A 14,683-nucleotide genomic window follows, 5' to 3' on the forward strand; every position below is an offset into this window, starting at 1 on the left:
TATATATATATATATATATATATATATATATATATAATAACACCACCCTATTCCACTATTTAAATATATTAAATCCTACCTCATGTCAACAACCTGAAAGGATGGGACCACTTAACACACCCTGTAACTCTTCTGATGTCAAGTCTCGCACACCTAAATATCTCTCTGCAGCTGCCACCACAACCTCAATTTTCTGCGACTTATGTCCCAACCCTGTAGTACAGTGGTAACATTGCTATAAATGCTAAAAGTCCATTACTGACACATATATCACTTGTTGGCCTACCCCTCTGTGCTGGTACATATCTACTACACACACCACTCCTTACAGGATCCCTCCCCCTTGACCCATCTTCCTATACTTTCTTCACTGCCTCAGCATGACAACTTCTGACCTACTCTAACCCTGGAAACCTCAACCTGCCTCTCTCGCACGGGACATTTCTGATCCCCAGCCCCATGGGCACCCCTACAATTACCACATACCACTACACTCTCCCCAATGCTACACATTCCTTCGTCTCATGCCCTTCTGCATACTTCTCGCACTTAGGAACCTTGCTCCTACACACTGCTGCCACACCCCCTTAAGCTTGACACCTGTAACAACATAATGTATTCAGCACAAAAGCTTGTACAGGATAGCATATATATCCTAACATCACTTTGTCTGGCAAAGACTCAACATCAAAACTCAAAGGAACAGACTCTTCTGTTTCACCACCCTATCTGCGTCGCACCAAACAACGAGCATCACAAACACCGGGAATCTTCCCCTTCAGTTGGTCAACTTTTAACATTTACTCCTTTCAATGGCGCTATTTTCTTGAGAGTGAAACAATTCACATTTCTTGCCCCCATTTGTTTAACACGGAGCACCATCTCCCTCTGACCAACAGAAACACAAACCATTTTCACAAGACCACTTCACCGATTCCACAGTACCCAACCCTGATTCCACAAATGGATCAGCTAAAAGGCAAGGGTCCACTTTTTCACAAAACTTCACTCCTACTGTCACAGACTCATCTTTATCCTGACCCTTGGTGCAAAGCCTAGGGCTCCGAAAACTTCACCCCACCTCCCACCTCCCACCTCCGATACTTCGACCTCATTCACTTCCATTTCTCCTCCTGTCTTCAGCTCTCTCTGCTTACACTTTCTGCCATTCTTCTTTAACAAACCATATCCCTTTTCCCAGCCATTATTAACCAACTCAAGCTCACCGTCTTCCTCCCTCTCTCACTTAAACCTCCTCTGCCTCCCTTTTTCCCTCCATTCCTCCTATGTATTCCAAGTAAACGTCTCCTTATGATAATACTGCACTTCTCCTGACATACATCTTGTTTTTGCTTTCTCAAGGGACGCCATTTATCCGGGTGTCACAATTTCCGTACAATCAGCACGAACCCCTCGTGATGTATAGCGCTCAACATTGCATCCCACTTATAAAGCAGTTGTTTTGTCTTGATGTTATTCTTTATTAAAAGCTACCGCAACACTTTTCCATTTCAAACAAGCGCGCTCTTCTAACCACCGCAATGTCTCGATGAAGTTATCCTTTTTTGATAAAACTATACTAAATATATTATCACCAAATAATTTATTAAAACACACATAAGATGGCGCCGAAGAGGATGGCACACGTTTTACATGCACGTAACCAATTGTGTTATTTTGTTAGTTTTTTTGCTTTGTTTGTAACTTATTTTTTAAACTTATTTTGTACATAATGTTGCTGCTACCGTCTCTTATCACCGAAAATAACTTCTGGACACCAGAACTGGGATTACTCACCATGAACTGGAAGAAGCCTTTTCCTTCAACGAGTCTGACGAGAAAGATATAATGCTCTCCCGGGAACAGTCCCAGGTCCCCGTCATTTGCATGAAGAAAAGACAGAGGAAAAAAAGGACGGAGATCGGGTTGCCTTTTGAGAATCCGTAGACGAGCGAGTAAACTCCCACTGCCATCAATTCTACTTGCTAACATTCAATCATTGGAAAATAAAATTTATGATCTACGATTACGATTATCCTACCAACGGAACATTAAGGCACTGTAATATCTTATGTTTCACCGAGTTGTGGCTGAACGACAACACGGATAATATAGAGCTGGAGGGATTTTCAATACACCGGCAGAACAGAGAAGCTACGTCTGGTAAGACGAGGGGTGGGGGTGTATGTCTTTTTGTCAATAACAGCTGGTGTGCAATGTCTAATATTAAAGAAGTCTTGAGGTATTGCTCGCCTGAGTTAGTGTACCTTATGATAAGCTGTAGATCACACTACCGACCAAGAGAGTTCTCATCTATATTATTCATAGCCGTCTATTTACCACCACAGACCGATGCTGGCACTAAGACCGCACACAACCACCTCTATAAGGCCATAAGCAAACAAGAAAATACTGACCCAGAAGCGGTGCTCCTAGTGGCCGGGGACTTTAATGCAGGCAAACTTAAATCAGATTTACCACATTTTTACCAGCATGTCACATGTGCAACCAGAGGGAAAAAACTCTAGATCTCCTTTACTCCACACACAGAGATGCATACAAAGCTCTCCCCCGCCCTCCATTTGGCAAATCTGACCATAATTCTATCCTCCTGATTCCTGCTTACAAGCAAAAACTAAAGCAGGAAGTACCAGTGACTCGCTCAATACGGAAGTGGTCAGATGACACGAATGCTAAGCTACAGGACTGTTTTGCTAGCACAGACTTGAATATGTTCCAGGATTCATCCAATGGCATTGAGGAGTATACCACCACAGTCATCGGCTTCATTAATAAGTAAATCGATGACGTCATTCCCATAGTGAGCGTACATACATATCCCAACCAGAAGCCATGGATTACAGGCAACATCCGCATCGAGCTAAAGGCTAGAGCTGCCGCTTTCAAGGAGCAGGACACTAATGGGGACGCCTATAAGAAATCCCGCTATGCCCTCAAACGAACCATCAAACAAGCAATGCGTCAATACAGGATTAAGATTGAATCCTACTACACTGGCTCTGACACTCATCAGATGTGGGAGTGCTTGAAAACTATTACGGACTACAAAGTGAAACCCAGACGCGAGCTGCCCAGTGACGTGAGCCTACCAGACGAGCTAAATGCCTTTTTATGCTCGCTTCGAGGCAAGCAACACTGAATTATGCATGAGAGCACCAGCTGTTCTGGAAGACTGTGAAGACCTTTAAACAGGTCAACATTCACAAAACCACGGGGCCAGATGGATTACCAGGACGTGTACTCAAAGCATGCGCGGTCCAACTCTCAAGTGTCTTCACTAACATTTTCAACCTCTCCCTGACTGAATCTGTAATACCTACATGTTTCAAGCAGACCACCATAGTCCCTGTACCCAAGGAAGCGAAGGCAACCTGCCTAAATGATTACTGCCCTATAGCATTCATATCAGTAGCCATGAAGTGCTGTGAAAGGCTGGTGAAAGGCATGGCTTATATCAACAGCATTCTCCCGGATACCCTAGACGCACTCCAATTCGCATACCGCCCCAACAGATCCACAGATGAAGCAATCTCAATTGCACTCCACATTGCCCTTTCCCACCTGGACAAAAGGAACACCTATGTGAGAATGCTGTTCATTGACTACAGCTCAGAGTTCAACACCATAGTGCCCACAAAGCTCACCACTAAGCTAAGGACCCTGGGACTAAACACCTCCCTCTGTAACTGGATCCTGGACTTCCTGACGGGCCACCCCCAGGTGGTAAGGGTAGACAACAACACGTCTGCCACGCTGATCCTCAACACTGGGGCCCCTTAGGGGTGTGTACGTAGTCCCCTCCTGTACTCCCTGTTCACCCACGACTGCGTGGCCAAACATGACTCCAACGCTATCATTAAGTTTGCTGACGACACAACAGTGGTAGGCCTGATCACCGACAACAATGGGACAGCCTATAGGGAGGAGGTCAGAGACCTGGCAGTGTGGTGCCAGGACAACAACCTCTCCCTCAATGTGAGCAAGACAAAGGACCTGATCGTGGACTACAGGAAAAGGCTGGCCGTACAGGCCACCATCAATGGGGCTGTAGTGGAGCGGGTTGAGAGTTTCAAATCCAAAAGATTTGGCAGGTCCTCAAACAAAAAAACGGGTACAAAACTCGTCGCGGACCAGAGAAAACGTGCAACATGCACTTAAAATAAACAATTCCGCACAAAGACATGGGGGGAACAGAGGGTTAAATACACAACATGTAATGAGGGAAATTGAGACCAGGTGTGTGAGAAGACAAGACAAAACAAATGGAAAATTAAAAGTGGATCGATGATGGCTAGACGACCGGCGTCACCGACCGCCGAGCACCGCCCGAACAAGGAGAGGAAACGACTTCGGTGGAAGTCGTGACAGTACCCCCCCCCCCCCCCCCCCTTGACGCGCGGCTCCAGCAGCGCTCCAACACCGGCCTCAGGGACGACCCGGAGGGTGAGGCGCAGAGCGATCCGGACTGAGACGGTGGAACTCCTGCAGCATTGAAGGGTCCAACACGTCCTCGACCGAAACCCAGCACCTCTCCTCCGGACCGTACCCCTCCCACACGACGAGGTACTGAAGGCCCCTCGCCCGACGCCTCGAATCCAGTATGGAGCGAACGGAGTACGCCGTGGCCCCCTCGATGTACAGAGGGGGTGGAGGAACCTCCAGCACCTGAGACTCCTGGAGTGGGCCAGCCACCACCGTCCTGAGGAGAGACACATGGAACGAGGGGTTAATACGGTAATCGGGGTGAAGCTGTAACCTGTAACAAACCTCGTTCACTCTCCTCAAGACTTTAAATGGCCCCACAAACCGCGGACCCAGCTTCCGGCAGGGCAGGCGGAGGGGCAGGTTTCGAGTCGAGAGCCGGGGCCTCACTGCGGTGACGGTCTACACTGTTTTTCTGGCGCAGCACGGCCCGCTGAAGATGAACACAGGCAGCTATCCATGTCTCCGCGCACCTGAACCATTCGTCCACCACAGGAGCCTCGGTCTGACTCTGATGCCAAGATGCCAGAACCGGCTGGTACCCCAGTACGCACTGGAAGGGGGAGAGGTTAGTGGAGGAGTGTCGGAGCGAGTTCTGTGCAATCTCGGCCCAGGGCACGAACGCCGCCCACTCCCCCGGCCGGTTCTGACAATAAGACCGCAGAAACCTGCCCACATCCTGGTTTACTCTCTCCACCTGCCCATTACTCTCGGGGTGAAATTGAGGCTGATCGAGACCCCCAGATGTTCCATGAACGCCTTCCAGAACCTCGACGTGAGCTGGGGCCCTCGATCAGACACTATATCCTCAGGCACCCCGTATTGCCGGAAGACGTGCGTCAAGAAGGCCTCCGCAGTCTGTAGGGCCGTAGGGAGACCGGGCAGAGCGAGGAGACGGCAAGACTTAGAGGACCGATCCACAACGACCAGGATCGCGGTGTTACCCTGTGAGGGGGAGATCGGTAAGGAAATCCACCGACAGGTGCGACCACAGCCGTTGTGGAACGGGTAAGGGGTGTATAGCTTCCCTCTGGGCAGGTGACTAGAAGCCTTACACTGGGCGCACACCGAGCAGGAGGAAACATAAACCCTCACGTCCTTAGCCAAGGTAGGCCACCAGTACCTTCCGCTCAAACAGCGCACTGTCCAACCAATCCCAGGATGACCAGAGGAGGGTGACGTGTGGGCCCAATAGATCAACCGGTCACGGACAGCAGACGGGACGTACAGACGCCCAGCGGGACACTGGATGGGAGCGAGCTCTTCACGTAACGCCTGCTCGATTTTTCGCGTCCAGCTCCCACACCACCGGTGCTACCAGGCAGGAGGCCAAGAGTATGGGAGTATGATCCATGGGCCGCTCCTCTGTGTCATACAGTCGGGACAGTGCGTCTGCCTTCACGTTCTGGGAGCCTGGTCTGTAGGACAGGGTGAAAACAAAACGAGTAAAAAACAAGGCCCACCTTGCCTCACGAGGGTTGAGGCCTTGGTTTAACCCCTTCACGCCGAAGAGGCTTGAATTTTTGAGCTCTACCCTTAGACTTGGCGATGACTTAGTGTCCCCCTGAGTGACAGAAAACTGAGCCAATCACGGCACAACGCTCCGTATTTTTTGCTGGCTTGCCCCACCACCACAGAAAGCACTGAGCTAGGCTGAAACACCTGCATATGCATACGGTTTGCAAATTCATATGTGACATGTATTACTGCCAAAATAACAGGCAAAACAAACCCATTTCTTTGCTAAAAATGTGGGGCTCAAAACAGGTGGGGCCCTGCCCCATCTGCCATGAATGACGGGTCGCACTGGGCGTGCCCAAATGTTCCCGTGCATTCATGCAATTTACTGCCTTTAAGTCTCATTTATATAGGAACCACAAGGGATATCAAAGGTCTGTGAAAACATTTCAATTTCAACCAGCAGACAACATTTTGATTTTCCCAATAGACATTTGTCAGTTTAGATGTTTAGATTTTACTGAATTTATTTCTCATTTGAAGGATCATTTGCAAGAGGGCAGAGAAATTAGTTGCCATTTTATGGGATGTGAAAAAACGTATGCTGTTAAATCTAAATTTGCGTCTCATATATCCAGAAAACACAAAAACAGCTCAGTCAAACATGCATATGGAAACACAAACTGAAAATGTTACTGAGAACCCTGGTGTGTCAACAGAGAATTACTTTTCCGAGGACCTAGAGGCAGGCGGCCCCTTGGACAGTGTCGATGAAGCTCTCTTATTTATTTATTTTTAAACGTACACTGTTTTATTTAAAGCTTCGGGTAGAGTTATTGTTACATGTCTATGTCATTCAGTCTATTATTGAAGAATTTCAAGATATTTATGATCTTGGTCAATCACATCTTTTTTCATAGGTCAAGGAGAAGTTGGGTGTACTTGGCATTCCTGAGAATGATGTAAAATGTGTAATTGAAGAGCTCCAAAAGGAGGATCTTCTCAAGGCCTGTAATGGTTCTTCATGAACAGATCAGTGTCGGAAGACTCTCTTTAAAAACACTTTCAATTATGTTGAACCTGTGCCCTTGAATTTAGGCACTAATGGAATGTGGGAAAGAGTGCTTTGCCATGTATGTCCCTATGAATAAAACACTTGGTGCCATTTTTGAGTCAAAGACATTCAAGACACAGTATGAGAAAGATATTTGGGATGGATAGAATATTGCAGACAATGCTTTATTCTTTAGCCTTAAGCATCATATTTAGCCTTAATTCTAAACTCAGCAAATAAAGAAACATCCCTTTTTCAGGACCCTGTCTTAAGATCCTTCGTAAAAATCCAAATAACTTCACAGATCTTCATTGTAAAGAGTTTAAACACTGTTTCCCATGCTTGTTCAATGAACCACAAACAATTAATGAACATGCACCTGTTAAACGGTCGTTAAGACACTAACAGCTTACAGACGGTAGGCAATTCGGTCACAGTTATGAAAACTTAGGACACTAAAAGAGGCCTTTTTACTGACTCTGAAAAACACCAAAAGAAAGATGCCCAGGGTCCTGCTCATCTGCGTGAACATGCCTTAGGCATGCTGCAAGGAGGCATGAGGACTACAGATGTGGCCAGGGCAATACATTTCAATGTCTGTACTATGAGACACTTAAGACAGCGCTACAGGGAGACGGACAGCTGATCGTCCTCGCAGTGGAAGACCACATGTAACAACACCTGCACAGGATTGGTACATCCGAACATCACACCTGCGGGACAGGTACAGGATGGCAACAACAACTGGCTGAGTTACACCAGGAGCGCATTATCCCTCCATTAGTGCTCATACTGTCCGCAATAGGCTGAGAGGGGCTGGACTGAGGGCTTGTAGGCCTGTTGTAAGGCAGGTCCTCACCAGACATCACCGGCAACGACGTCTCCTATGGGCACAAACCCACCGTCATTGGACCAGACAGGACTGGCTCAAAGTGTTCTTCACTGAAGAGTTGCGGTTTTGTCTCACCTGGGGTGATGGTCGGATTCGCGTTTATCGTCAAAAGAATGAGCGTTACACTGAGGCCTGTACTCTGGAACGAGGATCGATTTGGAGGTGGAGGGTCTGTCATGGTCTGGGGCGGTGTGTCACAGCATCATCGGACTGAGCTTGTTGTCATTGCAGGCAATCTCAAAGCTGTGCATTACAGGGAAGACATCCTCCTCCCTCATGTGGTACCCTTCTTGCAGGCTCATCCTGACATGACCCTCCAGCATGAAAATGCCACCAGCCATACTGCTCGTGATTTCCTGCAAGACAGGAATGTCAGTGTTCTGCCATGGACAGCGAAGAGCTCAATCCCATTGAGCACGTCTGGGACCTGTTGGATCAGAGGGTGAGGGCTAGGGCCATTCCCCCCCAAAATGTCAGAGAACTTGCAGGTACCTTGGTGGAAGAGTGGGGTAACATCTCACAGCAAGAACTGGCAAATCTGGTGCAGTCCATGAAGTGGAGATGCACTGCAGTACTTAATGCAGCTGGTGGCCACACCAGATACTGACTGTTACTTTTGAGTTTGACCCTCCCTTTGTTCAGGGACACATTATTCGATTTCTGTTAGTCACATGTCTGTGGAACTTGTTCAGTTTATGTCTCAGTTGTTGAATCGTGTTATGTTCAAACAAATATTTACACATGTTAAGTTTGCTGAAAATAAACGCAGTTGACAGTGAGAGGACTTTCTTTTTTTTGCTGAGGAGTTTATATCAAGATGCATTTGAGGTTGCAAATCCTTCAGGACCAGGGAAAAATAAACACAAGGTGCTTTCTTTCAATCTTACTCTAGGTGACATTTTGCCTTATAACAGCTCAAATATTGATCACATGCAACTAGTCCTTCTGTGCAGAGAGCAAGCTTTTAAGCATTTTGAACAGGAATTAGTTCTTAACCCATCGCTAAGAGATCTTAAGGAGCTAGAGGATGGTGGTATTGTTTTAGCAGATGGACGCATTTTTATTTGCCATAGCTGGACATAATCGGGAATCTCACAGTATTGGGGACTATGCGGAAAATTTCAGCCAGAGTACATATTTTTGTCGATATTGTGACATTCACAGAGCAACATTTTAGTTGAATCCACCGTCAACTGGTTAAACAATAACTGCCCAGTCCTATAAAGAACATGTAAAGTACATAAAAGCTAATGACAAGGACAGTGCATGGGGTGTCAAATTTGATTCTCTATTTAACGAGCTTAAGTACTTCCACATTTGCCAGCCTGAACTGCCTTCTTGCCTTGGTCATGACCTCTCCGAGGGCATCGTCTCTATTGACCTTACACGGTTAATTAATCATTTGTTCAGTCAAGAGAAACATTTGACATATTTTGACTTTAACCAATGCATCAGCCAATTTAAACACCTTGGGAGTGATGGTAATGACAAACGTCCTGAGATAAGTCCTGGCTGTGAGAAGCTAAGTGAACATTCTGTACAAAACAGGAGGTGATGCAGCACACTTCAGACACTATTGAAGACATTAGGGGGATCTAATCATCTTTCTAAAATGTTGTCTGGATGTGCTCTTTGTTTTCACAGATGTTTTGCTGGAGTCAATCCATCCACTGGCTCGAAGACCGCCACAGCAGAGGCCGTCAGCAAGAAAAACAGAAAGGTAGTGGAGAAGAACAGAAACACAATTAATGCACGTCTGTATATGTCAGGAAGATAATGGACTTTGTGTTTTACACCTTAAGTGTTTGAAAATGATCTAGTATGCACTGAAATTGGTACATTGTTGAGGAAGTAATGCCACTTTGGCTGTTTGGAAATGTCTGGTATTTACTCAACTTGAGAGGACAAACCTTAAAGCTTGAATGCATAATTAGACATCTGGGAATAGGAGAAAAATATCCATTGAGATCTTTTCTAACCATAATCTCACATAATTAAAAAGTCCAATTACCCTTCCCAAAACGACATACTCTGCATTTAAACAGGGAGTGAAGGTAATGACAAAACTAAGATAAGGCCAGGCAGACATGTTGAGAGTAGGCTTACCCATCTTAGTAGGAAACATGTTATTTTTTTGGAGCTCAACGCGAGGCAATGCAATTTGAGAGTTACCTGTGTCTGAAAGGTTATTGTCAAAGCTAAGATACATACAGTATACCCGCTCCTTTCTTATCTGTAATGCGGTCACTTTCTAAGCTGGAACAGTTAAGCATGCACCTTATTCAGGACGTTGATCTATTTCGATAATTGATACATTTGAAACCTTTTGTGAAAGAAAAAAAGAAGAAAAAAAAATTGGGCTTGCATCTGATTGCATGTTGTCACATACAAGCTAGAATACCAGTAAACATAACTTTGCAACATTTTTCAATTTGTAAAGGAAGATGCTTGTATTTTCATATGTACACTTTGATAGGGGAAAGGTGTAACGATGTATGCCGAGAGTCAGGAAGCAAGTTCAGGGAGCGAGTGTTTTAATAAATAAAACGGGACATAATACAAAACAAGAAATACGAACAACGCACAGACAATAAGCAATGACGCCTGGGGAAGGAGCCAAAGGGAGTGACATATAAAGGGCAGGTAATCAAGGAGGTGATGGAGTCCAGGTGAGGGTCATTATGCACGTAATGCTGGTGACAGGTGTGCGCCATAACGAGCAGCCTGGTCACCTAGAGGCTGGAGAGGGAGCACATGTGACAGTACCCCCTCCCCAACCCGCAGCTCCAGCCGCAGGACACCGACCAAGATGGCGATCCCGGTGATCAGGAGCGGACCGGGGGAACCTGTCAATTCGGCTGAGGCACGGGAGCATGACGACCTAGAGCGCCGGAGAGAGACCATACGTGACAGTACCCCCTCCCCGGCACGTTCGGCTCCAGCCGCAAGACGCCAACCAAAGGGACAATCCCTGGGATCCGGACCGGACACCACCGCTGAGGCGCAGAAACCTGACGAACCGGCTGAGGTGTGAGAGCCTGATGAGCCGGCTGAGACCTCCCTGGTTGCCTCGGTCGAGGCATGGGAGCCTATCGAGCCCGCTGAGGCATGGGAGCCTATCGAGCCCGCTGAGGCATGGGAGCCTATCGAGCCCGCTGAGGCATGGGAGCCTATCGAGCCCGCTGAGGCATGGGAGCCTATCGAGCCCGCTGAGGCATGGGAGCCTATCGAGCCCGCTGAGGCATGGAAACCAGTCGGGCCAGCTGAGGCAGGGGAACCCGACAAACTGGCTGAGGCCTCCCAGGTAGCTCCGGTTCGGACACCCGGACCCGACATCACCTCCAACAGCAAAACAAACAAAAGAACACTCCCCAATGCTTCCCCTTGTTGAGTCGTCATTCTGTAATGATGTACACTGAGAGTCGGGAAGCAAGTTCAGGGAGTGAATACATGTAATAAATAAATGAACACACCAAGAACCACAAACAGCGCACCGACATGAAACAGATACAGGAAACAATGACGACTGGGGAAGAAACCAAAGGGAGTGAAATGTATAGGGCAGGTAATCAAGGAGGTGATGGGAGTCCAGGTGAGTGTCATTATGCGTGTAATGCTGGTGACAGGTGTGCGTCACAACGAGCAGCCTGGTGACCTAGAGGCCGGAGAGGGAGCACAGGTGACAAAAGGTGTACAGTAGGTTTGTAATTGAGGTGTTTGTGATGCAGCCCATTTAGCTCGAGTTTATTGGCATTTCAGTTGTACGATGGGAGCTTATTGAATGTGATGGTCACTTTTTTGGTTTGTTTACATTAAACCATGCTTAAGAACATATTATTTGTTTTGTGTTTACTTGTTTTGGTAATGCAAATGTTTACAGTACTATTGGCATGTTACTGTAAAAGCACATACAACAGATAACTGGTTTTACAGCAAAAATAGAAAAATAAATTACAGTAATTTAATGCAATTCGAGTAAATCCTGTGCATTTTGTAGATACAAGTAATTACTGTAAAATAAAAGCACAATAATATATTCTAATTAGAAAGGTGTATAGGTACTGTACAAATACAGACAATTGCTGTTATTTATAAACAATAAGTTATTGTAGTACATCTACAGCAACAAAAACTGTTTTACAGTACTTTACTGGCAACTTTTTTGCTGTTAATTTACTGTAATTTCTACAGTAAATGTTTTACAGTGCAGCCAACAAGTGCTCAGCATATGTGGGAACTCCTTCAAGACTGTTGGAAAAACATTCCAGGTGAAGCTGGTTGAGAGAATGCCAAGCGTGTGCAAAGCTGTCATCAAGGCAAAGGGTGGTGTCACGTTCGTCCTATGAATCCGACCAAGGTGCAGCGTCGTATACGTACATTCTTCTTTATTAAAAGAATGAACACTGAACAAACTAACAAAATGAACCGTGAAGCTAATATGAATAGCGCAGACAGGCAACTAAACATAGAACAAGAACCCACTAACACCAAAGGGAAATGGCTACCTAAATATGATCCCCAATCAGAGACAACGATAAACAGCTGCCTCTGATTGGGAACCATATCAGGCCACAATAAACATACAAATCACCTAGATCTAGAAAACCCTAGACATACAAAAACCCTAGACATACAAAAACCATAGACATACAAAAACCCTAGACAATACAAAAACTAGCGTACCCACCCTAGTCACACCCTGTCCTAACCAAAATATAAAGAAAACAGAGATATCTCAGGTCAGGGTGTGACAGGTGGCTACTTTGAAGAATCTCAAATCTAAAATATATTTAGATTTGTTTAACACTTTTTTGGTTATTACATGATTCTATATGCGTTATTTCATGTGTACAGCAGTAGTTATATAGGACAAACCATGACTAGAATACAGTATGTAACTACATATAAAAGTGGGTAAAACAGTATGTAAACACATATCCTAACTAATGTCAATGCTAACTAATGTCAATGCACCTTTATGACTCAAAGAGTCAAGAGTCAAGTTTCATTTTTTAGCTCACCTAGCTGTGCTGTTGAGGAACTAGAGCAAGCACACTTGTAGTTGTTTCATTTGGAATTACAACCCTGCATCCCTGTCATCACACAATTACTGTTGTTGTTTACGCAATACAAAAACGGCCCATTTATAAATCTCCATATACGGGTAGGGGTGTAAAGGGCTACATGAAATTATACATATTTTTATTATTATTATTATTATTATTGGCCCAGTGTTCCACTCTCTGAGGTTGGGATAATAATGCGAAACTGCGAAAATGATGATAACTCCCTTTTAGTGTAAGAACTGTTTGAAAAGACTGCCTGAAATTTCAGCCTATTCTGGTGGGATTCATTTTTCTTTCTCTTTGACCATTTTAATTGAAAACAATCACAGTAGGGTTCTTAATTGTTACACAGAAATTATTTAATGTTGAGATAAAAAGACTCAATTGGACCTCAATTGAACTATTTTTCAAGAAATCACAGAATAGTTTGACAACCCTGTTTGCAAGCTTTCAAATGACATCTAACTCAACTGTTTATCTTTTTCAGCGATGAAGACATGGATGTCTCTTGCCAAGAATTCTCAACTCCATGATACCCGGTGCAGTTGAGAGGCGAGGAGATGGGTTTTGGCAAAGTGTCGTCTACCTCTGACTACATCGAGTCGGTATCAGTCGATACTTATAAAAATGTCCATTCTTTCATGCATACCTTCTAACTATGTTTGTCCTGTGCAGTGGCGACCCGTCATTCAGGGCAGGTGGGGAAGAGCCCTGTTTTGAGCCACATATTTTTTGCAAAAATATATTTGGGGGGCTTACCTGTTTTGCATGTTATTTTGGCATTAATACATGTCACATATCAGTTTGCAAACAAATGTAAAAAATAATATATATAATTTTAATAAAGCCACATACAAACATGGCCTTTTTTTGTTTTCTTGAGTAAAGCAGCTCCAATATGCAGGTGTTTCAGCCTAGTTCAGCGCTTCCTGTGGTGGTGGGGCAAGCCAGCAGAAAATATGGAGCGTTGCGCCGTGATTGGCTCAGTGTTCTGTCACTCATGGGGACTTTACATCACTGCCAAGTGTAAGAGGAGACCTTGAAAATTTTAGCCCTTCAGCTGCTGCCATAGAAGTGCCCATCCAAGAAGGCTCAAGGTCATTGGCCACAGATAAAATTACGTCAAATCACGTTATATGTACAGTAGCTTTGATTGGACTGATCATGTCGACATCATACTTTCACAATCTTAGCTAGCAGTCATCATCATGAATCAAGTCGACAATCTACTGGCAAATCCTTTTATATCCTTGTCATAATATGAAGGAACTATATCTCGGTGATATTTCTGCTGTGTACAGCCTTGACAGATCCCAAGGGATGACGCGGTGCACTCTACGCTGATAAGCCTATCCTTTGCCATGTTATAGCCCTATTCCGACAGGTATAACTAGAGATGCTGTTTTTGTAATTATTATCAGAGCTTGTGCATTCTTCCAGAGGAGATGATGATTCACACAGGATTAGTTTTTCCAAACTTCTCCCTGTAATTCTTCATTCTTTTCAAATTGCATCGACTCTTACGAAGATATTTCAAAGTTATGTCTGGACAATAATAGACTACCCCGATAACTCGTGCTTGATTGTCAAACGTATAGGTCTCCCCATAATATTTAAAATGATGAAGTGTGATCTTAATCATTATTTTAGCACAATGTTCAGAGCAGTTGTTTGGCACATGTGCCCGCATGTTCTGGATATGGTGAACCA

The sequence above is a fragment of the Oncorhynchus nerka genome, linkage group LG12 (genome assembly GCF_034236695.1).
Source record: "Oncorhynchus nerka isolate Pitt River linkage group LG12, Oner_Uvic_2.0, whole genome shotgun sequence".
Taxonomy (NCBI): Eukaryota; Metazoa; Chordata; class Actinopteri; order Salmoniformes; family Salmonidae; genus Oncorhynchus; species Oncorhynchus nerka.